This window comes from Mauremys reevesii, linkage group 1 (genome assembly GCF_016161935.1).
Source record: "Mauremys reevesii isolate NIE-2019 linkage group 1, ASM1616193v1, whole genome shotgun sequence".
In the NCBI taxonomy this organism is placed as follows: Eukaryota; Metazoa; Chordata; order Testudines; family Geoemydidae; genus Mauremys; species Mauremys reevesii.
In genome coordinates this window covers 242,831,707-242,858,098 of record NC_052623.1, presented here as the reverse complement: position 1 = coordinate 242,858,098, position 26,392 = coordinate 242,831,707, and the positions used below count along the sequence as shown (strand labels likewise).

The following is a 26,392-nucleotide window of genomic DNA, read 5'->3' as shown; positions in this document are numbered from 1 at the left end:
AAACCACAAAAATGGCAGATGGGCTTGGAGGCAGCTGTAGAACTTGGGGCTACTTTTAACTAATTTAAAAATGTTACAGGTATCTGTTAGACACTGTGCCTTTAAGTGTATCTCTTGAATGAATTCTCAAGAAATTCCGAGACACCATGGAAAAAACTCTGCTCACTGACATCTGAACAAATCTGGACTAACTCCACTGGAGTCAGTGAAGTTACTCTCAGTTTACACTGTGTAAATTGATGACCTGTGTTGCAATCCATGCTGTAAATTTTGTCAGGGAGGGGAGCTGAAACCAGCCCTAAATCTCAGTAGGGCGGGGATGCAGGTGGAAGCCACTATCCCTTACAGCATTTTGACAGACTGATCCATAGTGAAGCCTTATACTGTGATATCTATTCTCCATTGATCCATGTGTCTAACCTTCATTGAATGAATGGGAATCACATGCATGCGTAGAAGAGTTATTTAGACCTAGGGCTTAATGCACTGAACTGATCTCCTTCACGCTGCTAAGAGTGAAGAGGCTGAAAGATGACACTGAAGAGGAAAGAAAAATGGACATAGAGGACACACAAAATATATCCCTGTAAATGCTGATTTGAAATCTCTTCCTGCTGTCCATTCATTGTGTGTACCATAGAAAGGTAGGGTATATTGTGACAAACCCAAACCAGTAGGGTACAGGAGTCTGGTAGAGGGTAGAGCCTGAGTGACCAGAGCAGGGGCTGCACTAGAGTAATCAGGAACCTGCTAGAACCAATTAAGGCAGACAGGCTGATTAGAACACCTGCAGCCAATCAAGGCAGGCTAATCAGGGCACCTGGGTTTAAAAAGGAGCTCACTCCAGTCAGGGAGGGGGGAGCCAGAGGAGAGGAAGTGTGTGTGAGGAGCTTGGAGCAAGAGGCGCAAGGAGCTGAGAGTGAGAGGGTGTGCTGCTGGAAGACTGAGTACAAGTGTTATCAGACACCAGGACGAAGGTCCTGTGGTGAGAATAAAGAAGGTGTTTGGAGGAGGTCATGGGGAAGTAGCTCAGGGAGTTGTAGCTGTCATGCAGCTGTTACAGGAGGCACTCTAGACAGCTGCAATCCACAGGGCCCTGGGCTGGAACCCGGAGTAGAGGGCGGGCCTGGGTTCCCCCGCAAACCTCCCAACTCCTGATCAGATGCAGGAGAAGTTGACCCAGACTGTGGGGAAGATCACTGAGGTGAGCAAATCTGCCAAAAAGCGCAGGACCCACAAAGGTAGAGGAGGAACTTTGTCACAACATATATATATAAAATTGATACGCTGGCAGAAATTGTGTTTTGGAGATAGGAAAAGTCTTCTAATAGATTTAAATCTGAAGATCTTGTGTGCAACCAGATGACTGAAGTTGGCTTGGTTGTCTCCTGACATGGTAAAATAGAACAATTTTCCTAAAGGTGTATGGGACAAAAACTGATTAGGCCTATTGGCTTCTGCACAATCTCCAAGAGCTTATTTTTAGGTCAATCAAGAGAAATCTGTGTACAATGTATGCATTTGTTGAGCAATCAAAACCCCACCCTTAAGCTTACAGGTGGTTCTTGTATTATTGAATGGCAAAAAAAGAAATGGTGCAGCCTTTTTTTTAAGGTAGAGGATAATAAATTCCCAATAATAATGGTAGTTTTAAAACCCTGTGATGAAAGTTGGTTATATTGAAGATAATTTGTTTTGTCTGAATGGTTTAAAAATACTTGCTGAGAAAATGTCAGGCATACGCTTGGTGCAAAATAATTTAGAATATGTAGTGAATCTATTTTCTAATAAAAGGTTAAGAATTTTTGTTCCATAGTGTACCAGTATATGTAAACCCATATTTATTACATGCAATTATATATGTAGTGTTACATATATGGGGAAACTCAGCTTTGTGGTTAAAGCTCAGAACTAGGAACCAGTTAATACAGATTCTATACCCTCCTTTGATGTTGATTTCCTGTGTGACTTGTCTAAGGCAAAAAACCTCCATATGCCTCCATTTCCTCTTTTCTAATATGGGGGTAATAAAGTTTACTACAAAGGGGTGCTGAGTCTTAATACATTATTTACTTTGAAATCCTTAGATGGAAAGAGCACTATAAATTATGTTTAAGTGCAGCAAGGTCTGTAAAAGTGGGCTACTTCGAACTCAATTTAAGTCTGTGGAATGGGACAACTTCCTACCCCAGAGCTCATTTAATTCTGTGAACTCCTGGTATGACAGAGGGCTGCAAAAGTCTGGCCACTGCATTGAGAAGCGAATAGATATTTTGGACCTTTGTACTCCCTCAAATGAGAGTTTTTACCTGTCTGTGGTTTTTTCAAAATGAAAAAAACTGTTTAATAAGGCCCCACTTGAAGTTGATTTGCAAGAGCTAGATCCTTAATTCTGTTCATAGCTGTGTTTGTCTGTAGGGCTTTCCACAAGCATCTGTGCATGTAGCTTGCAGGATTGGGCCTAAATATTACATTTTGTGGTTTGAGCACAAAGAGTTCATCCCTACAATCAGAGGAGACAAGGAAGGTTTTTTCTGCTTTTTGATTTAAAAATATCTGAGCTTTTTCTTTTGTATGGAGCATGCTCAGTTCCAGGTCATTTACATTTACCACAACTCTTCCAGCTTTTAGGGTTTTGGAAAGATGAAGCTCTTATGAAGATTCGAAATAATCCAATAAAATTTAGTCAACACACTGCACGTACTTCTGAAGAGCTGCACCTTTTTTACAGAACAAATAAAATGAAGTACACCAATGGTATCACATCAACTTGCAGAGTTCAGAGAGGTTTAAAATTATCGGAGCAGTTAATTTTTTTCCATAATTACTTTTAATTTGAAGAGAACTAAGCAAAATACCAAACTGAGAGAACCTCATTAACAGAAAAATTCACCAGTAAGAAATTAGGGTTTAAAATCAAAATACACAATTAAGAACAAAAATCACACTGAAAAATCTAGAGCAGTAACCCTAAAGTAGTAACCCTAAAGTGCTGAGGCTTGTATTTGTCCTGGTTGACTGCCGGCTTCTGGGGACATAGCTCCTCACATTCATTGCACTTAAAACTGCAAAAGGAGTCAAGAGAGTGTCTCGGGTGCTTTAGTTGAAAATCAAAGATAAGCAATACACAAGAGGAAACATGCTTTCTTTTTCAGTTGCATATTGCACCACAGTGGATAACAATCATACCTAAGGCTGGATCAGCTAAAGGTCAAACCCTTTTTATAGAATGTTGACAATAGGCTAAAATATTTAGCACCACTGTGGATACCTTAGGTTGGGTTAGGAGCTTTTCAGTACCATGTAATTGTGTTTCCTAATGACTTTGAGCTTTCAGTTCAAATTTAAAAAGAAGTTGTATCACTTCTGTTTAAAAAAACACGCAAATCACCCCAATTCAAGGATTTTTCTTCATTGTTCAAATTGGTGAATTCACTGTGGCAAGTCAAAATTGACTAAAACAAGTCTCATCTCTAGTCTCTTTTATACTTGACATAAATATCCTACTACAAAATGATGTAGAGTTGACTAATAAGAACTGGTTTATTTTAAAGAGGGAAAATGTGCACATGTGTATTTCATTCATATCTGTGTGTTCCATGGTGAGGACGCATTGGTTCTCCTGGCCACGTATGCCTCAAACATATCAAATAATGGATTTTCCCCTATGCTGTGTATCACCATTTCCCCCTTTATAGGTCCTGATTTAGTAAAAACAGAACTACATGTCCAACTTTAAACATGTAAATGGTCACATTGAAGTCAATGGAACAACTCATGTTTCAAGTTAGACATGTGCTTAAGCACCTTTCTGAATCAGGGCCATCTTGCTATCATGGGGCCTGATTCACATTGACTGTGCAATTTATATTGGTGTAAAATGGGTGTAAAATACTACTATTCTGAATTGGTAGCACCAGTGACTGCTCTAGCCACAAGCAAATTGTGCAGCTGCTTAGAGTGGCAGATTTCTGGGCAGCTGCTTAGGGTGGAAGATTTGGCCCAGCTGCCACTTCATCATGATGGAGGGGCAGCCAAGCCAAATTTGAGTGGCACTGCAAGTCCCTGTGCAAGGTGGCAATGCCACTCATATTTGATGGAGGGGCAGCTGGGCTAAATCTACTGCTTAGCTAGGCTTATGAGGGAGATGGGGGACACACTGAAGTGTTGTTTAGGGCAGCAGATTGTCATGATGATCCCTTCTGACCTTAAAGTCTCTGCATCTATAAGTAGACACTTTTGATGCTCGCTTTGCGCTGATGTGCATGACTACATAAGGCGCAAGGTAATTGCAAATCAGGCACATGGATCAGATCTGTACCATACCAAGGAAGGCATTGGAATCCCAACTCTCTTTTGGATGACTGCTAATAGTGTTCTGTGCCTTGGCCAGTGGTGGAGCACTAAAATAGGAGCACTCATGGTCTTCCCTTAGAACCCTACTATGTTACCCGATTCTGTGATGCAACAAAATTTCGGTTGTGTAGGGACCAGGTGTTCCTCAGTGAGTTCCACTCTCAGGTTGCCAACATGGTAGCTCCAAAACCATTCACTAGTGGTTTCAAAGTATCAAGAAAGGAGAAGGCCAAACAGTATCATTGTGGATCTCTGCTTTTATCGTCCCTCATCAAATAAATAAATCTGACTATTTCAATGATGCAGTAACTGATTGCTAAATTACATTTTTGTAAAGCATGAGTGAAAGAAGTCAGACATTTCTGGACCTCAGCAAATAAGGTCAGATTCTGATACCCTTACTCATGCTGGATAATACTTTACTCTGTGAGTGGTCCCCTTAACATAATTGGAACCACACAGGCGGTAAGGTCCTATTCAACATAAGTAATGATATCAGCATCTGTCCCATAATAATAAAAAGTTTAGAAGAAAATGTTCCATGGGTCCTGCCCCTGTGTAGCTCTGTTGGGGAAAGTAGTTTGGTCCATAGTATGTGCTTTAAGCAGATCTCCGACTAAGGGCCTAATTCTAATGTCAGCTTTACTGGTGTAAGTGTCGTGTAAAAGTAGCGTTACAAGCAATCAGAATCCGGTCTAAGACTGCATTAATTTTACAAAATATCATGCAGTTTATTTGCTATCACAAACTCAACTACAGTTCCCCAAATAAAAGCACAAAGTGCATTTGGCGAGCCATTATTCTTTTATGTTTTGTTACTTATTCACTTGCTAACTTGCCATGTTCAGTAGTTCACATGGGGTCTTTGTCATGGCTGTGAATTAACAAGATTCTGATGTATTAACATAAGAACATAACATAAGAACAGCCATACTGGGTCAGACCAAAGGTCCATCAAGCCCAGTATCCTGTCCTCTGACAGTGGCCAATGGCAGGTGCCCCCAAAGGGAATAAACAGACAGGTTATCATCAAGTGATCCATGCCCTGTCACCCAATCCCAGCTTCTGGCAAACAGAGGCTAGGGATGCCATTCCTGCCCATCCTGGTTAATAGCTATTGATGTATCTATCTAGCTCCCTTTTGAGCCCCATTATAGTATTGGCCTTCACAACACCCTCTGGCCAGTAGTTCCAGAGGTTGACAGTGCGTTGTGTGAAAAAATACTTTCTTGTGTTTGTTTTAAAAATGCTACCTATTAATTTCATTTGGTGGCCCCTTGTTCTTGTATTATGAGAAGGAGTAAATAACACTTCCTTATTTACTTTCTCTATACCACTCATGATTTTATAGACCGCTATCATATCCCCCCTTAGTCGCCTCTTTTCCAAGCTGAGAAGTCCCAGTCTTATTAATCTCTCCTCATACGGAAGCCATTCTATACCCCTAATTTTTGTTGCCCTTTTCTGAACCTTTTCCAATTCCAATATCTCTTTTTTGAGATGGGCTGACCACATCTGCATGCAGTATTCAAGGTGAGGGTGTACCATGGATTTATGTAGAGGCAATATGATATTTTCTTATCTATCCTTTTCTTGATGATTCCCAACATTCTGTTTGCTTTTTTGACTGCTGCTGCACATTGAGTGGATGATTTCAGAGAACTCTCCACAATGACTCCAAGATCTCTTTCTTGAATGGTAACAGTTAATTTAGACCCCATCATTTGCTTTTATCAACATTAAATTTCATCTGCCATTTTGTTGCCCAGTCACCCAGTTTTGTGAGATTCTTTTGTAGCTCTTCACAGTCTTCCTGGGACGTAACCATCTTGAGTAGTTTTGTATCATCTGCAAATTTTGCCACCTCACTGTTTACCCCCTTTTCCAGATCATTTATGAATATGTTAAATAGGACTGGGCCCAGTACAGACCCTTGGGGGACACTGCTATTTACCTCTCTCCGTTCTGAAAACTGACCATTTATTCCTACCCTTTGTTTCCTATCTTTTAACCAGTTACCAATCCATGAGGGAACCTTTCCTCTTACCCATGACTGCTTATTTTGCTTAAAAGCTTTTGGTGAGGGCCCTTGTCAAAGGCTTTCTGAAAATCTAAATACACTATACCCACTGGATCTCCTTTGTCCCATGCTTGTTGACCTCCTCAAAGAATTCTAGCAGATTGGTGAGGCATGATTTCCCTTTACAAAAACCATGTTGACTATTTCCCAACAAATTATGTTCATCTATGTGTCTGACAATTTTGTTCTTTACGATACTTTCAACCAGTTTGCCCGGTGCTGAAGTGAGGCTTCCTGGCCTGTAGTTGCCAGGGTCACCTCTGGAGCCCTTTTTAAAAATTGGTGTCACATTGCTATCCTCCAGTCATTTAGTACAGAAGCTGATTTACAGATGACAGTTAGTAGTCCTGTAATTTCACATTTGAGTTGTTTCAGAACTCTTGGGTGAATACCATCAGGTCCTGGAGACTTTTTACTGTTTAGTTTATCAATTTGTTCCAAAACCTCCTCTAATGACACCTCAATTTGGGACAGTTCCTCAGATCTGTCTCCCAAACCTTAGCCATTCTTTTTGGGTATCTCCCTCACATCCTCAACAGTGAAGTCCAATGCAAAGAATTAATTTAGTTTCTCTGCAATGGCCTTATCGTCTTTGAGTGCTCCTTCAGCATCTCGATCGTCCTGTGGCCCCACTGGTTGTTTAGCAGGCTTTCTGCTTCTGATGTATTTAAAAACATTTTTTGCTATTACTTTCGGAGTCTTTGGCTAGCTGTTCTTCAAATTCTTTTTTGGTCTTTCTAATTATAATTTTACCCTTCATTTGCCAGAGTTTGTTCTTTTCTATTTTCCTCATTAGGATTTATCTTCCATTTTTTAAGGATGTCTTTTTGCCTCTCACTACTTCTTTTACTTTGTTGTTTACTACTTTTACTTTTGTTATTCACCTCTTGTGATGCATTGAGATTTTGTATCAGTTTATGTTAGGGCAAAAGCCAGATTAAAATTAAGCCTCTAAAAACTTCTTATAATAAAATTCAATAAAAACATTAGAGATGTTTACAGTGGCTAACAATCTCTAAATTAGAATTTAGAGATTAGTAGTACTGCTTTTCCACATCTTCCTTTGACCATTCACCTATGCTCGCTTTTATTTTTAACAGTATTGTCTTTCTATGAGGGGAAAAAATTGTTGATGACAGGTCCACTTTTCTGTTGTGAAAACGCTGCTGGGTTCTGGTGCTCTGTGTCATTGGAGGAGTAGGGAATGCCTCAAAAGATACCATGGTGATTAGACACTTTTATGAATGCTTACGTAGATGTATCTGGCAAATTATTACACAGATTATTTCAGGTGGTGCTTGTCCTGTCATAGTCTGTTGCTTCATGTAAAAAGACAGAGAGAGATGTGCAACCCAGGCTAATGTCACGTGATAGGTATGTCAATCTAAAGACATTCTGCCTCTTTTTCCATTCCCTTTCCCTTACAGTGGTTTTACACTATTATGATGCCAGTAAAACCAATGGTGTTACTCCTGATATACACCAGGGTAAGTGGGAGGAGAATCTGGCACATTGTGTTGTAACTGGACCCGATTCACCACTGTGTTAGCCCAGTTTGACATGGGTGTAACTCAATGCATTTTCAGTAATGTTACATCAGTGTAGAACTGGACTAATGAATAGTGAATCCAATCTGTTTTAACTTCTGACTCCTTCCATCCCTTTTCAATTTGTGCAGATATTTGGCTGCTACCCATAAGAGAAATGAAGCTTTTGGGTACTCTGCTAGTAGGGTGTGTGTGTGAGAGAGAGAGGGAAAGAGAAATATTCCATTGTATTCTTACATAAGTCTAAGTCTTAGAATATACCCATGAACAACAATGTGCTGTTAACTGATTGATTGTCTAAATGCAAAAGCACATACCAACCCACACATAGTGGAAAAAGAGTACTCAGAATTTACTTTGTAGCAGTACTGTAGCGGACATGTTCAAACTAATATTTGTGTTTAAATGTATCTTTGTGGTTTAGGCTGGCTTTTTTTAATACCACAGGTGGGTGTTTATGGGATTAAAATGATGTGATATCTGGTCTTCTCATGGTATTTCAGTTCCTGGGTAGTGGAAATGCCACAAGTAGGCCAGACACTGTTATTTTTGTCCCCATAAATGGGATCAAAAGCATACCATGGGGGGGAAAAAGCAAACACAAATAGCAAGCTCTCTGTGTTCCTGTGAACCTGAATGCACAACCCCTGTCTGTTATGTGAGCCATTGCTCCTTATGAAACAAACTTCCACTTGCATCTTGTTGAGTTTCCATCACATCAATTCTTATGTATTGATCTCTTTCATCTAACCAGCTTCCATTTCACTGTCTCTTCTGTTTCTATGGCTTCCGTGCTTTGTGCCACAAAGAACTCAAGGCTTTTCACTTTCTGATCTTTAAGTTCAGGTTCAGTGTAGCCAAATACAGATATTATACAACTATTGACCTGACCTATTGCTCTGAAAAAATATTTTTCTGTTTATTTTTATAAATGGATTTTCAGTTTTTTTTCAGCAATATGCATGATAAAATATTTAATAACTCATCTTCAGATGACTCAAATTAATGAGCAAATTTAAACTCCAGAGATTCCACTTCTGTTCTTCTTACAACTGCCATGACTGTTGGTTACATAAATCATTCTCAAGAGCACATCTTCTCTGCAAACCCCAACACTGGAAGTTAATACTTTAAAATAGTTATGAGGGTTTTTTTTCTTTCTCACCTGCACCTCAAACCATCTTCTGTTCAGCATGTGGGGGGAAAAAAGGTGAGAGAAGCAGCAGTGTTAGCTGGAAATATAGTAATTGCACTGTGATTTGATTAGCCTTAGGCTCAGTTTGCTTGGCTTTTAATCCGCTCATCAAGGTGGGTAAGAATCAGAGAAATGAAATCCGGTTGTCATGTGGGTTTTTTTTTTGTTTTGTTTTTTATTTAACTAGAGATCAAGTTTACACCTTTAAACTGTGATGACTGGGAAGAGAAACAAGTCTTGTTTGAATCTGTGTCCATATTTCTCTGTTAATTTTTATTTTTCCAGTGCTTGGTGTTGAACAGTGTTAATAAGAATGGCTGCATAGCGGGATTATTTATTGAGGGCTTTTTTCTTAATTGCTTTCAGTGCGTATCGTTCTGTCTTGAAGAAGAGATACAAAACTGGCTTACTTAAAATGTGACCTACCTTTTCTCCCCTCTCATATCTGAATGTAAAGTGTATGTGATTCTTTATCTTGTGTTTTACTGTTTTTGAAATGAATAATTCAGTGTTGTTGTTTAAGTACCAGAACACACAACACCCCAACAATTGCTCCTCCTCTAGTGGACGGTAAAACTGGCATTCCCATTATTTGGGGTGTTTTAATAATATTTTTCTTTAAGAATTTTTCATAGGACTTGTGAAACATGCCAGATGGATGGTCCTCTGGCTAGCCTCAGAACAGATTAAAAGTGGCAATGCAAGTTTTACCCCTCACCGCCCTGCCAGTGTGCTTCACTGAAATGTACGACCATCGCTATGAATGAGGAGCTAGTTCAGTCTCCAGATCTACTCAGCGCTTACCCTCTCTGCTGAGACTGCCAGCAAGGGTTCAGCGTCATGCATAGGAACATAAGAATTGCTGTAGCGTTCTCTCTGGTATCCTGTCTCTGACAACGATCAGTACCAGATTTTTCAATGAGGTATAAGAAACCACCCAACTGATAACTGTGGAATAACCTGACTACAGGGGAGGTTTTCTATTACCCCTGAGTTGTGGCTCATGCCCTTAAGCATGAAGGTTTATATCCCTTTATTCATTTTCCATCAGATTTAATGCAAATGTGAATGTTCTCGTCCATATAAATCTCTAATTCTGCTTTTGAATCCTTCTAAAATCTTGGTCCCAGTATCTTGTGGCAATGAGTTCTCCAGGTTAATTGTGTGTTACAAAGAATGTTTTTTATCTTTCTTTAAAGGGTGTTTAATTTTAAATGTGTGTTGCCTTTGAATGTCTTTGGCTGCCTCCTTGCTCTTGTATTATGGGAGAGTGTAAATAGGAGCAAGTAACCTTCTCTGTAACATTCATTATTTTACACACCTCTATCATGTCCCCACTTGGTCAACCTCCTCTCTTAACAAAAAGGTCCTATTTATCTCCTCATGTGAAAGTGTTTCCATGCCTCTAGGCATTTTTGTGACCCTTTCTGTTTCTGCTCTATCTTTTTTTGAGACAGGAAAATGGTGCGAGGTGTTGGCTGTTTTTCTGTGATGTGGGACTAAATCCATTAGGGGTTGAATGGGGAAATTACCAATTAATTTTACTGACTTAACTAATCCACCATCCTACCATCTTATGGTCACTCCTGACCTGTGCAGTCTTTGAATTGAGAGAAAATTTTTGAAAGGCATTATCATTCATATACATTTCATCATCATTTTCTTCCTTCAGTGTTTGGCTCTGCTGATGCTCTCTTCTCTCTCTCTCTCTCTCTCAATCTTTCTGTTTACTGTACTTCTTTTTTTTTTCTGATTTGTCTTGTCTACCACCACACCTCACAACTAAAAAAAATTAAAAAAAAAAAACAAAAAAAAAAAATAAAAAAACAAACAAACACACACACTGAAACATTGCTGACTTGCTCATCTTTACCATATCATTATAAAATAAATCAATTGGAATATAAATATTGTTCTTACATTTCAGTGTGTAGCATATAGACCAGTATAAACAAGTCATTGTATGACATTTTAGTTTGTGCTGACTTCACTAGTGCTTTTTATGTAGCCCGTTGTAAAATTAAACAAATATCTAGGTGAGTTGATGTATCGCCTGGAAGACCTCTGCGTACTGCCAGGGGTACATGTACCCCTGGTTGAAACCACTGCTCTATTGCAGTATTTCCCAAATGGCGGATCTCCCTGAGGCCTACCCACCTCACTTGGGCTAGATTAAGGTTGCAGTGCCTGGGCAGAGGGTTCTGCTGTCGGTGGTTGGTGCCCCTTTGGTGAGACGAGGAGGAGTTGCTGGCAAAGGAGAAGATCGTCCCTTCACCCCAATGAATTTGGATCTTGGGTGTGCACAAAAAAAGACAGTGTGTCACCTTAGTAAGAAGTTTGGTAAACACTGTTCTGTTGCGATCTGGTCCCTTTGTACCACTCAGGTGGCTGAAAGGGATCTGATTTTGACCACAAATGGCCAGCAGAGAATTTGCTTATCCGAGGAGAACTCCCTGCTGGAATAAAGTGTGCAGACTTGAGGCTTTATGTCTATCCCTCTCCCTCTCCCTCCCACTTAGCCAAGGGGGGATGAAGGCAGAAGGGACATGTCCCTGGTGGACAGACACCTAAAGCCAGTGGTAGAATTTAGTGTCTTTGAATCTAACTTTGAATTAATTAATGACTGTACATCATTTAGGAAGTGTAAAGCCACACATGTGCTAGGTATTGTGATTATTCATCTCTTGTTTGCAGAAAAACATTTTTACTATAAAGTAAACTGAATTTTTGTACTGCTTAGTTTAGTTGTGTCTTTTTAGACTCTGTCTTGTGATAGATTGTTTGACTTTGTATTGAGGTGTACTCACGTAACACTGTATGTGACTGTCTGCCTGGGAGCTGAACAAAAATGAGATGTGATTTCATGACACACGCTCTCCGGGAGCACAAAATGTGTACATAAAAATAGTGACTTCAGTGCAAGGGAAAAATAGTATTGATAAGGAAACAAATGAGAGAGAGAGAGAGAGAGAGAGAGAGAGAATTATTATTCTGAGATTTTTTTAACGCTTCCTTTTATCTAGTACCCTCATTTTAAAATGGCAGCTCCATCTTTCAGTATTTTTAGGAATTAAGGCCCTGATCCTGTAATTGGATCTTTGTGCCTGCATGGAGCCCCACTGAAATCAGTAGGGCCCCCCAAGAGTCTGCCCACTTGGGTCTAGTTGTAGGATTGGAACCAGAGTTTGGTTTTGGATGTGTGGCTCTTCGATGCTATGGACTGGACCCAAAATTTCACCTCTTCTTAGTGGCAGTGGTAGGATTGCACTGGTGCAATAGGCCTTCCCCTTGTGCAAAGCCTGGCTATGGCTGAGTACCAGTCCAGCCTGCATTAGAGATGTGGCGCAGATTCTTTAAGATCCCTAACTGTTGCTAATGCTGTGACTGTTGCTCCCAGGGCCTGATTGTGTTGGCTTCTATTGATTTCAGTGGGAGAAGGAGTTGGTTCTTATGTGGCGCGATTGTATGTTTCCTTGTATGCAGAAGGATTTGCATAGCCTTGTTTGTTTACTCTTGTAGGCTAGTTATGAAGTTTAAATTTGTTTCCAAAGTCTGTCTGTTTCGTGTTCACAAAATGATGGGCAGGCTTTTTTCCAAACAAATCTGATCCTATAGTAGATCTGGATTCCAATTTAACTCAATAGATGTTCCGAGCATGAAACAATTACAGCATCAGGACAATGTCTATTCAAGTTCAGTCAAATTGCATAAAAGTGTCTTCCTCTCCCCACCTCCCCTCCCCCAACGAGAAATTAATTTCATGCTGTTCAATCTCTTGGTATATTTAATAAGCTATTATTTATTTAGTTAGTTATATAACTTATTATTTCATTTTATTTCTAAAGTTGGATGTAGGATCTAGAAAGAAGAGAGGAAACATTCGATATTTCTCAAAGTATTTAAGTTCCTGCCTCTCTTTTGGAGATGGAAGACTGCAGTGCATATTGGAATAATGGTAGCTAACAACTCTTAACAATGGGAACAGGAATAATGGCCCAGGGAGCAAAGACATGAAGAATTTTGAAAGGCAATATTCTTCAATGTTGGGAAAGTAATAAAAGGTCAGAATGAAACTCAATAGAAAAGCCATTATGAAAGGAACAGGCAGAATTGTGCTTTTATCTTGCTGTCAAGATTCAGGATTTGTTTTCTTTCCATTCTGACAAACATTTTATTTGGTTTAATTCTAATTATTATTTGCTTTAACCCATGCAACTTGTACTAAATGTAATTTTAAACTTGAATCCTTTAACGTGTCCGTGTTTGTCGAATATTTTGTGTTTTTAGACCCTTTTCTCTGGAGAATTCTTACAAAGAATTAGTCTTGTATTATTTACTCAGAGCCAGACTGAGATAACTCTTTCTCATATTGAGTAGCACCATATTCCATACATAGCCCCACCACCTTCAATAGGACTGTTGTGGTGTAAGGTGCTATTCACTGTAATTCATGCACTATTTAAAAGCAGTCACAATTAATGGTCTGTTGCCACGGAAGTCAATGATAAAACTCCTACTGACTTCAGTGTCAGCAGAGATTCACACTTTCATCCATAGTTAGAATTCACGCTGTTGTCCATAGTTATGGTCAGATTCTGCCCACATTACACATGTTGAAAATACCTTGCTCTGAGAGTAGCACCAATGAAACCAATGGTACCATTTGCCAAGTAAGGAGATGCTCAACAGGAGTACTGATGGCAGTAACTTGTCTGTATTTACTTTTATTTTGTTCTAAAAAACAACTCTGCACCAAAGGGTGCTTATGTAAAGTTCTGGGCACGCTCATTATATATTTAAAAACCCAGTGCTAAGTGAGTTATTGCAAAAACTGTACGCAGCAGCAGCAGCAGCAGCACTTCCCCTTTCTCCTCCCTACCACATATCAACTGATTGCCATTCAGCAGGGCAGTACAACTTCAAATCCACATTTCCCTCCAGACTGAAATCCCTCCCTCAACTGCCTCAGGTCTTATCCAGTGGCCATTCAGCCTATATGTCCAGGAGTCAAACTGAATTAACTTATTTCAGACCAGGGTAATAATAGTGTTTGGGTTTCTTTTTCTTTTAATCCCAATTTATTTCTCTTTATCACATTTTCCCCACCCCTGTTTTTCTCCCAATGATGTATAATACAGTACTACTCTATTAACTTATTTTTTAAAGGGTGGGGTTTTTGGAAGGAAAGCTGGGGAGTGAAGTACCAGAAATGTTATTGCTAATTGAAGCCAGCCATCGTGACAAAGAAATATTCTAGAGTTGAGACTAGTCCTGTTGGGTGATTTTGTATGGTTCAGTCTGGCTTTATTCTGTGAATGTTTGTTTTTAGGAAGATTTCTGAGTCCTTGATGCTGGTTTTCTGCTTTTGTTGTAGAGGATGGTATTTTCAGATGTGTTAATCATTGGTCTAACTCTACTGCTATGGAATTAAATGGTGACACTTCTACTGCCTACAGTGAAAGCAGATTTTTGAAAATTCCACCCTGGAGTTTTGCTGGTGAACTCTGTGTGTTCCGTCATTGCCACATTTGAGATCAGTCTTAGGTATAATAATGCAAACTATTGCTTGGGATTATGCATCTTTTGGGAGGCTTGCACAGGACTTGTAGCACATTGGTTGGTCCAATCTTATCATTCAGTACCACAATTGGGAGGGGAGTTCACTCAAAACCCCTATCACCTGCTCCCACTCCTCCCCACCGCCACACACTACTTTAAGGCCTTTCAGAATTATAAGTATGACATTGCCTATGTAATTTTCAAGACTTTTTTTTTTTTGCATAACACATTGTCATTGAAGAGCTATGATTCTTATGGGAAACTTCAGTGGAGCTTGGTCTCCAAGAAAGCAGTGGTATCCATCATCAGGGAAATAAATTCAAACTATTCCATGCTGAAGTCTTATTTGAAGGTTTGCACTATTTTGGTCAAATTTAGCCATTTAGAGAAGTTAGTCTTAGAGAAATTAGCATTATTTGTATTGTAAGAGTGATCAGCGGCCCTAATGTGGTTCAGGGCCTCCTCATTCTAGACTCTGTATGCATCTGTAGATGAGCTGACGACTTGATTTGAAACAAGGAGCAATGAGTGAGTGTAGTACACAGGAGGAGAGAACGGGCAGGAGGAGAAGGGTAACTCTGATAAGATCATGCAAGGAAATGGAGGGAGCAAATCAGGAGGAGGTTATGGATCATAGGGACCTCTCCTCTTCATCTTGGTTAGTATACTCAGGATCTTGTCTACACTGTGTATATATAGTAGCCGTAAAACAACGAGGAGTCCAGTGGCACCTTAAAGACTAACAAATTTATTTGGGCATAAGCTTTCATGGGTTAAAAAACCCACATGTGAAGAAGTGGGTTTTTTACCCACGAAAGCTTATGCCCAATTAAATGTGTTAGTCTTTAAGTTGCCACTGGACTCCTCGTTGTTTCTGTGGATACAGACTAACACAGCTACCCCTCTGATGATAGCCCAAAGCAGTCAGGTTGATATTTTTCCATTTGGGTTTTTTCTTTCTCCTTTCCAGCTAAAAGGACACTGTCAGGTGAAATTTGACCCAAAATTTAGATTCTGTTTAAAGTTAACAAAATGCCCCCCCTCTTTCTTACCATTTTTATAGACTCTAAACATTTCCCAATGTTTCCATGATTTAATTCTTTTTATGGAAACTTTATTTTTAAACAAATTTTCCTCGGCAATTTTGTAACCTAAATTTCACAGCATTGCACTTGTGTATTAGAATTTGAAAGTGAAACTTGCTAGAAACAAAAGTGAAAATGTCATCTGCGTTAGTCATCAAAGCAGAAAGCAATGCAAAAAGTGAACAAACAGCATAAACAGTGAAAAGGAAATTAACTTTTAAATTAATATTTTGTTTTAATAGATGTCTGCATAATTAGTCTGTACAGAAGGTATAATTATCTTTCCTAATGGTTCACTTTACTCCCTGGTCATCAATGGATTGAGAGATTATTTTGCATGTTTCCTGCTTCTGATGGGTTTAATTTATTTTTGTTTATTTCTTTGGCTATGACTAATGCTGGTCAAATTTTTTCAGATATAAAGAAGTCAAAAACTGCATTTCAAAGAAAGCAAATTGTCATGAAAATCCATTGATGTCTTTGAAATTTTTCATTTTGATGAAAATGTCAGTATGATTTTGTTTATTTTTTTGCTGTTTCACAAAAAAAGCACTGTAACTTGTGAGTGGTGGCTGAGTTCTGGCATATGTCATGTGGCCTTCTAGGACCGAATATGGTGTTTTCATATATACTGGGACAGCATGCAGTTGGTTCAGATGAGCTGCGTGTTACACATGGTGAACATCTGCATTATATGGGATGATCCTGGTCACAGGATATATTGCAGGACTGACCATGTACTTGTGAGGTTCCCTAGAGGGCTGCTGAGCTATATCCCCCTCCACCTCAATCGTTAGTGAGAGGGAATGGATTTGAGGCTGGTGTTTATCTCACTGACCATTATAATCTGTAGCTCCTTAACTAGGATTTTTATAACATGGGGATTCTGGACAGGCCTTGTATGTAGTGAGTCCGATCATCTGCTAGTGTGGTTCCCTGTAGGGCTGCCTATCTCTACTCTGACTCTTTGGAGTAGGCAACAGGGATTTGGGACTGAAGTTTCTGTCACTGAAGACTGCAGTTTCTTGACTGGGATTTTTGATACATGTGTTGGGAGGGAGGGAAATGGGGCCAACAGTTCACTGAGATCCTTGCAGTACCTGACAACAACTGAGTGCTTCCTCTAGAGATGGCTCCACTGGGTACTGGACCTTGACTCCTGCCCCCTGCTAACACGTGATCCCCCCCCCCCTTGCAGAGATTGCAGGAAGCAAATTCTGGCTTCCCTTCAGCCAGTGACATATGCTCCCAGATGGTATATGGAAGCCCTCTCCCACTTCTGCCCTTGTGCAGCTACTTTCTCACCCATCACCACTTCCTCCATCTCATCCTTATCCCATCTTATCACCTCATCCTTCAACAATGCACTGGCACAGTATGTTTGCTTTGGATTGGTTTGTTTTGGTATTTGCTGCTTTAAGTGAGCCTGGCAGAGGACAGTGCACTTTCCCTTGCCTGACACACTGAGAAATAAATTCAAAATGGCCTCTCTTGGATTTCCTCTTCAAGTTGAAATTTCTGATGGATTCCAATTGAAATTTCATTTATTTTAATACAAATATGTTCACATTTTTCCTTCTGATCATTTTGAATCAAAAATGGTCATTTTTGTTTCATGGAAAATGTTGACATCTCAACATTTTGTTCCATTTGGAAAGAAAATTATTTTAAAATTTTGATTTTTGTTTTTTGCTCAAATTGATCCATTCTTTCACCAGCATTCTCTCCATCTAATCTTCATTTCCCTCTCAGCATTCCTAATGTCCATCATATATTTTACCTGCTACTATTTATACTCCTTTCTATTAGTTTCACTAATGTTGGATCTCCATTTTACGGAGGATACTGGGTTAGCTAATTTAGAACCTTGCTGTTTAGTCATACTGGTGTTTGTCTTGTCTTCCTGCTTCCTCGTTGATTCTGAGAACTGATGGACAGACTGTTGCAAAGAGTAGGCTTGGTGCAGTGAAGGGGAAGAGTAATGCACATTGGAAAACATAATCTCAACTATACATATAAAATGATGGGGATTAGCTGTTACCACTCAAGAAAGAGATCTTGGTGTCATTGTGGATAGTTCTCTGAAAACATCCGCTCAATGTGCAGCGGCCAGGGGCGGCTCTAGACCCCAGCGCGCCAAGCAGGGGCTTGGGGCGGCCGTTTCCCGGGGGGGCAGCATTTGGCTCCGGTTGAGCTCCCGCCGGCATGCCTGCGGCAGGTCCACCGGAGCCCGGAACGAGCGGACCTGCCGCAGGCATGACTGCGGCGGGTCCCGTCTTCCCGCGGCTCCGGTTGAGCTCCCGCAGGCATGACTGCGGCAGGTCCGCTGGTCCCGGGCTCCAGTGGACCTGCCGCAGGCATGCCGGCAGGAGCTCAGCCGGAGCCGCGGAAAGAGGGGACCCGCCGCGGGACCGGGGAAGGGCGGCGCAGCGCTCCGCGCTGCTTGGGGCAGCCTACTTTCTAGAGCCGCCCCTGGCAGCGGCAGTCAAAAAAGCGAACAGAATGTTGGGAATCATTAAGAAAGGGATAGCTAAGAAGACAGAAAATAGCATGTTGCCTCTGTATAAATCTATGGTACACCCACATGTTGAATACTGCATGCAGATGTGGTTGCCCCATCTCAAAAAGATGTATTGGACTTGGAAAAGGTTCAGAAAAGGGCAACAAAAACAATCAGGTGTATGAGGAGAGATTAATAAGACTGGGACTTTTCAGCATGGAAAAGAGATGACTAAGGGGGGTATATGATAGAGGTCTATAAAATCATGACTGGTGTGGAGAAAGTAAATAAGGAAGTGTTATTTACGCTGTCTCATAACACAAGAACTAGGGGCCACCAAATGAAATTAATAGGGGGCAGGTTTAAAACAAACAAAAGGAAGCATTTTTTTCAGACACTGCACAGTCAACCTGTGCAACTTCTTTCCAGAAGATGTTGTGAAGGTCAAGACTATAACAGGGTTCAAAAAAGTAGTAGATAAATTAATGGAGGATAGGTCCATCAATGACTATTAGCCAGGATGGGCAGGGTTGGTGTCCCTAGCCTCTGTTTGCCAGAAGCTGGGAATGGGTGACAGGGGATGAATCACTTGATGATTACCTGTTCTGTTCATTCCCTCTGGGGCACCTGACTGGCCACTGTTGGAAGACAGGATACTGGGCAGTTTGGCCATTCTTATGTTCTTAAGAGGAGAAAGATTTGGGGGGAGGTAAAAATCCCAGAGTTCATGTGAGACAATCTCCAAGATTTAATGTGATTTGCAGGGAGTGATATCAAGGAGCAGATTTTGGTGAAGTGAGAAAGGGGCACAAAAGATGATCTGAGTAGTATGAGATATGTAGAGAGACAGATGAAATGCAAAGTACAGGAAGGGGGACGGTTAAGACCAAAGAAAGTTTGTATGATTCATTTATAAGCGTTCATATTTTCTTTGGTTTGTCTATACCTAACTATATCTGAACCCTTGGAGGTTTGCTCATCACTAGCTCTGTCACATTACAGTGAGATGGAGTGGGACCAGTTGAAAGAAAAAGCAGAGAACCTTTATCTTTGATGTAAGGAGGGTTACTTGATTGTTTACCTTCTTGTGTGTTTTGGTGTCTTAGAAAATATTCTTTAAAGCTTCTAAGTTCTTGAACAATTCTGATGTGCTGTTAGGTTCTATTGCTTATTAACAGAGACAAAAAAAATCTCTGGACTGGACAAAAGGCACCTAAATAATGTACCCAAAACTGTTGAAAGCAGAAATACCTATGGGAATAAATACTCTTTGCATGAAATGAAACATTTCTTTTTGGAAGAACTGGCTTCCTTTGTTCCATGCTGAAAAAGGCGAGAGTCCATGTTGTTGTTCTACTGGAGTTCAAACAGCTGAGACAAAGAACACATTGTGCATATTTTATTGTAAGTTCATGGAAGTTGTTAATCCCATTGCCTTCAGATATGAAATGCTACTGATACAGCAACTGACATTTTGTTGTTTATTGCACTTCAGTGGTACTTTCCACTTTGGCAGACTTACTTGATTCCATGTTTGGAAGCGAGAAAGTTAATGGTATGAACAAAGGTGCCTTTCCCTCCATTACAATTGTCATGTGGTTTATTGGATGAGCTCTCTGAATTCGAAGACTTCACTAAGCCAAGAGGAAGGAATTGTGTGTCAACTGCATACTGTAACCGTTGCTGTTTCTAGATCATTGCCTCAAAGCAATTAAACTTGGTTAGGAATGAAGGATTAAAAAAAGCAGTAAACAAATTGCAAGTATATGGCCACTTGCTGTGTCATAGTTTTCTTTTGAACAGAGTCATGCCAGTATCATGAATCAGCAAGTCCTCAGAACTATTAACACAATCATAACATCTACTCGTGCCACAGGGAAACCCTTGCAATGAAAACTGAGCTCAGGGAATGTTCTTGATTTCTGTCATTTTCTATGTGTTAGCTGATACTAATAAGCCTGAGCTAGAAACCTTATTCCATCCTAGTAATACTTTTCATGGCAACATCAACTGCCTATCACAGTTTCTAATCTCACCATTTTTGATATGTCTGTATGAATGGTCATCATATAAAAGATAAAAAATGGTATCTAGGGAGCATCACTCCTGGTTAAGTGGTCACTATTACTTCTAAAGTTTACTGTTTGTTTTAACCATGAGAAATGCTGCTGGGACAATTGTTTTTCTTTCGCTTCTCTTCCCATCCCCCTCCTTCCTCAAGCAGGTAACTTCTATATTGACATAGTTTGTTATGCATCTATGCCTTCTTTCCTAAGTTAAACCATTAAAATAAAAAATGTCCCAAGTTTTTTTTATATATTGAAAAGTCTGAGATGATAATTGTAATTTTTTACTTTATTGCCTGCCAAGTGCTTTGCACGTGTAAAACACTGTAAGTACCGATTGTTCTCATACTGCATAATTCTGACTGGCATTTACAACAATTCTTTCACTATCCGTGAAGGATATGGCTCCTAGCTCTGCCAAGAGTAGTTTAGGGTCTGATCCACTCCATTGATGTGAATGGGAGTCTTTCCGTTGACTTCAGTAGGAATTGAATCAGGCCCTTTTAGCTTCAACTTTGCAAAATGAATTCCTTGTTGTTCTCAATGGGTGGAAATCCTGGCCCCACTGAAGTAGTGGGAGTATATTATTTGCCAATTTAAAATAATCTGGCTGTGGCTGCTGGATTCAACCTAGATATGTTGTTTTAGATGCAGACACAGGTGATGAGGGTGTGGGAAAATTTCCATGTTGGGGCCCAGTTCAATTCACAATTACCCATCAGTTGGATGGGGTTTGCCGCAGATGTAAAAGGATAGAATCTACCAAAAAGGGAAGCGTTAATTTGACCATTTCATAAATGCCCCTGACTCAGAAGGCATGTATGAGCTCAAGGGAGGGGATACCACCCATGCAGCATGCTCTGACTTTTTAATTCTTACCACGTAGGATTTTTGGTTTTGATGAATACTGGCATACGCACACAGTACAAGTTTCACTGGGAGAAAGGAAGGGGGAAATAGGGCTTACGGTCTAACCTTTTTAATTTTTTTGTTTTGTTTCAGTGACACCATTTCATGCAGTTGTGACAGAACCAAAAACCCTTGAAGGCTGACTGTGCTTTTGTAGACTTCTATTAGGAGAGTTTCCATCTGTGGGCTGAGTAACATCCTCCGGCCTGCCAGAGCCACCACCAAATGTGAAATCCAAATGGAATTCACCTCCAGACATAGCATGAACTTACTGTCCTTACTTCTCCAGACCCCCACCTACACAATACTATTTTTTAAAAACATATATAACTAATATTAAATACAGCCAGATTTCCACAAATGCTTTCCAAGAGAAACTGTTAGATGTCCTTGTAACCTGTTTGTTCTTGTATTTCCTTACATAAATGGAAAAGAAATAGCTGAACTGATTTGAACTATAATTGGGGGCACCACCTCTGTCCCATATTTTAAAATGTATCTGCCTTACTTGTCTTTTTCATTTATTTTTCTTTAAAACACCTAGAAAATTGCTTAATGTTGTAATCCAGAGATCTGCAGTGGAGCTCATGCTGTGTGTGTGTGTGTGTAATATGAATATAGTGTGCATGTTTATTATAACAGCCATTTACTATAATTCCCAGAATTTCAAGAAGCATAAAGCACAGCTTATTTTTCATGGTTTTATTTTTAATTATTTTAAATTTTTAGAAAAATTACCAAGTAACTAAACTAAAGCTGCTTTGTTTGCCCCAAGGGTTTCTTTTTCCCTCTACATGTTGAAGGGCAATCAGAACCTAAGAATATTAAAGAGAAAAACCATCTCATCTACTTGTCATGGCATCTATACTTTGCCCTTTTTTTTGCTACCCAGATATGACCGGGCAGCATGTAAAATGTGTGAACTTCGTCATAAATGGCAGCCAGAGCTGGGTATTCAGGAAAATGCAATTTGTCTTTTTGAGACTACTTCTGCACTTAAATTTTGCAAATTGCCAACTGCCTCCTGAAAGGTGATGCAACCTCCCTCCCTCCCCCAATACTACTTTACAAGAGACTTTCACCTTGCAGGATTGTGCCTATAATGTATACCTTCTGCCTAGAACTCCCTCTTTGTGAAGTCTGTGACAGGAGGACTCAGCATGCTCCCTGGAATCTCAAATTTTAACACATGCTGTTAAGTGAACTTAGTGTTTGTGAAAAGTATTGGATTGACAGCCATGGATGCAGAAGGCCTCTCTTTACCCATAGAGTGAAGCAGGTATAGTATAGACAGCAGTGGTACAACCTCCCCTACTCTGCCACGCCACTCAGGCCTGACCTAGAGGGACCATCTCTGGGAGTGAATGGGTAATTAAGGCTCCATGTGTATACAGACCTTCTGTCATATAATAGCTTGTATTGGGCCAACTTCTGTGAAAGAGACAAGCTTTCCCTCCACAAGATATTACCTCACCCACCATGTCTCTCTAATAATCTGGGACTGACACTGCTACAACAACACTGCAAACAGACTTCCATTGGGGTACGCAGTGTTGTTGTAGCAGTGTCGGTCCCAGATTATTAGAGAGACATGGTGGGTGAGGTAATATCTTTTACTGGACCAACTTCTGGTGGTGAGAGAGGCAAGCTTTTGAGCTACAGGTGCCCTGAGGAAGAGCTCTATGTAAGCTCAAAACGTGTCTCTCTCACCAACAGAAGTTGGTCCAGTAAAAGATACTGCCTCACCCACCTTGTACAGACCTTGGCTTTTTTTCCTGAGGTGCCACTTAGTGCCATTTTTGTGGTATTTCTTCTGTCCTGGGGCTTGATCACACAAGGCTCTTGGTCTAATGGGAGTTGAGGTTACTCAGCATCTTGCCAGGATCAGGATTTGAGCACTAGGCTGATTTTGCATGAATATCCATGGAATAGTGATAATCTGTCGTGGGTGGTCTGGATTTTATACTCCAAATGCATTGCCACTCCTTTGAGCTATTGCGTTTCCTTGAATTTACTCTTTCATGTGTATCAGCCTCTTTTATTTCATTAGTATCACCTTCCCAACTTTGTGGTCCTTCCCCTTATGAACAGCCAGGCCCCTCTGAGAGACAGCTTGGCCTCTTGCCTCCAAAAATTGCTCTACTCCAAGGGTTCTCAAACTGGGGGTCAGGACCCCTCAGGGGGTCACGAAGTTATTCCAGGGGGGTTGCGAGCTGTCATCCTCCACCCAAAACCCCGCTTTGCCTCCAGCATTTATAATGGTGTTAAATATCTAAAAAGTGTTTTTAATTTATAAGCGGGGGTGTGGGGCAGTCACACTCAGAGGCTTGCTATGTGAAAGGGATCACCACGACAAAAGTTTGAGAACCACTGTTCTTCTCAGTTAGCAGAATGAAGTCTCCTTAACTTTTCAAAGCAAGAACCAGTCAAGCCCTGTCTCCTTCTACCTCCCAAAACATATGGTATCATATGTTCCTTCTCCTCCAAGCGGCTATACTAGCATTTTCTATTCTTCCTCTCTTTCCTCCACCCTTTTACTTGGCGAGAGAGAGATTTGGGAACTTGCCACATCAGCGAGTCTCTTGCCTTTGATACCGGGCAGCAATGGTGGAGCTGGGCATGAGGATTTAGAGGCATACAGTAAGTGCATTAACTTTGCAGTCCATTTTCTCTTTTGTGAGGTATTTTATGTTGAAAGGGGGAGTTGAAACGAGGGGAGAGAAGCCAAATGTAAACATCACCACTATCCTCAGTACAAGATTTAGATCTCTATGTTGATGTAAAAAGGTCATTTTGGGCCTGAGGGTTTTGACATTGTTCCTTTAAGTTAGACCCTCAACATAAACTATTTTCAACACTTGCCATGAAGAACAAATGACCTTTTAGTAACTTGCCCAGAAGACAAATGGTATGTTAACACAATAAATATACTTCGCTAGTATCATGCCTCTTGGTTTAATTTTCAATTAGAATTGTTATCTATCTGTCTTTCTTTCTTTCTTGCAAAGGACTAAAAAAGTGCATTTTCATGCTTTTGACTCTGTGACAGAGATTTCCTTGCTGTCTCTTGGATGGGTAATATTCACTGACAATTACTGACTGTATAGTACATTTCCTTGTGTTAAGGGACAGTGTATCTTGTATTCTTCTCCAAGTGGGCTGGATACAATGTGTCTGTGGGTGAGTGGGTGGGTGGCTGTCAGACACCACAGTACAGATCTCCTCTGAGAGCAGAATACAGAGAGTTAAGGGATGGAGCTATTAAAGCATTGGTGCTGGTTCGCATAGCTTCTGTTTAACTGAACGTTGATAGTGTGAGAGAAAAGGATTAAATAGAAATGAGATTGGATATCAAAGGTGAAATTCTCTCCATTCACATCCGAGAGGGATGAGATGCAGGTTTTGGGACTCAAACTTTGGTTTATGGGACTATGAAGTGCTGCTGTTAATCTCTGCTTTCATTTATTTTTAAAGTTAGATGTCCAGACCATGTTATTGTGAAGCTAGCTACCAAAATGCAAACTGATCATTAGGCCTGAAAATGTATCATGAGTTGTCAGTGTGGCAGTACCTGAGTTTCCACTGCTGCTGTTGAGGCAGTTGTGAGCTTCCTGTCAGTCACAGGCTAGCTGGCTTCTTGTCGATGAGGCAGCTCTCCCTCTGGGCTGCCTGGGCAGGGATTGGGCAGTTCACTGGAGGAAGAGGCTAAGCTTCCAGGCGGCTAGCATATGAGGGGAGAAGATGAGCACCCTTCATCCTCTCTCTCTCTCTCTCTCTCCTTAGCAGCTAATGGTGGTAGAGTCTGTGGAAGGAGGGACACTGCAGTGGTCAAAAAGCTAACAATGTTAGGAACAATTAGGAAAGGGATAGATAACAAGTCAGAAAATATCATAATGCCACTGTATAAATCTCTGGTATGCCCTCACCCTGAATGCTGCATGCAGTTCTGGTCACCCCATCTCAAAAAAGGTATATTAGATTTAGAAAAGGTACAGAGAAGGGCAACAAATTATTAGAGGTATGAAACAGCTTCTATATAAGGAGATATTTAAAAGACTGGGATTGTTCAGCTCAGAAAAGAAAGGGGGGGGAGGGATGCATAGAGGTCTATAAAATCATGAGTAGCGTGGAGAAAGTGAAAAAGGAAGTGTTATCTACCTTCACATAACACAAGAACCAGAAGTCACCCAATTAAATTCATTAGCAGGACATTTAAAACAAACATAAGGAAGTGTACTTCACATAACACACCATCAGCCTATGGAACTCATTTCCGGGGGATGTTGTAAAAGCAAAAGAATTAGATGAGACAATGGAGAATAGGTCCATGAATGGCTGTTAGCCAAATGGTTAGGGATGTAACCATGCTCTGCGTGTCCTTCAGCCTCAGACTGTCAGAAGCTGGGGCTGGATGGCGGGGTGATGGGTCTTTCAATAATAGCCCTGTTCTGTTCATTCCCTCTGAAGCATCTGGCACCAGCCACTGTTGGTCCATCTAGCTCAGTATCTTATCTTCCATTGGTCTGACCCAGTGTGGCCATTCTTATGCTCCTATGCTATAATCATGGAGAGTAGAGTGAGCTCCAGTGAAGAAGTGTGGGGGAAAGAAGGTACCATGTGAGAAGGGGATACTCAGAGAGGTTGTCATTAGGGGGAGGCAAGAGTGGGGGTAGAGCATGGGGAAGGCTATTAGTAGGGGAGAGAAAAAGCAGGAGAGGGCTTGATCCTGCCTCCATTGAAGTCAGTGATAAAATTCCCTTGCCATTAATAGGAGCATATTTTGGCTTAGAGTGTATAATTCTGCCCTGTGCAGCGAGCCAACACAGACGTAGGCATTACTACAGTCCCATGCAAGCCCTAGTTTGAGAGCATAACTGGAGCACAGAATGTATGCTCACCGTATGTGCAGGAGGTAATTTCACTGAGAGAGAACAGAGGTGGGGACTGAGACCCTAAAATGTGATGGTATTTTTCACAGTAAGAACTGGAGAGAGTGAGCGAGAATAGTATGGAGATGGAGTGAACAAATCTGATGAAAGGAGAGGTGAAAAAGCAAGACATCCCACTGGTAGGTTAGTAAGTCATTGAATTTTCC

At 40.6% G+C, this 26,392-nt stretch overlaps 1 protein-coding gene across 34 annotated transcripts in view; it reads left to right on the top strand.

The window, feature by feature from the left end:
- SOX5 (SRY-box transcription factor 5) overlaps positions 1-26,392 on the top strand; it is an 862,257-nt gene that overhangs the window by 40,227 nt on the left and 795,638 nt on the right. The window contains exon 2 of one of the 34 annotated variants that reach the window (XM_039543731.1): positions 26,276-26,365. The exons of the other annotated variants lie outside the window; for them this stretch is intronic. The gene's annotated coding sequence lies outside the window, so the exon portion shown is untranslated. The remainder of the gene's footprint in view (positions 1-26,275; positions 26,366-26,392) is intronic. 34 annotated transcript variants of the gene reach the window in all.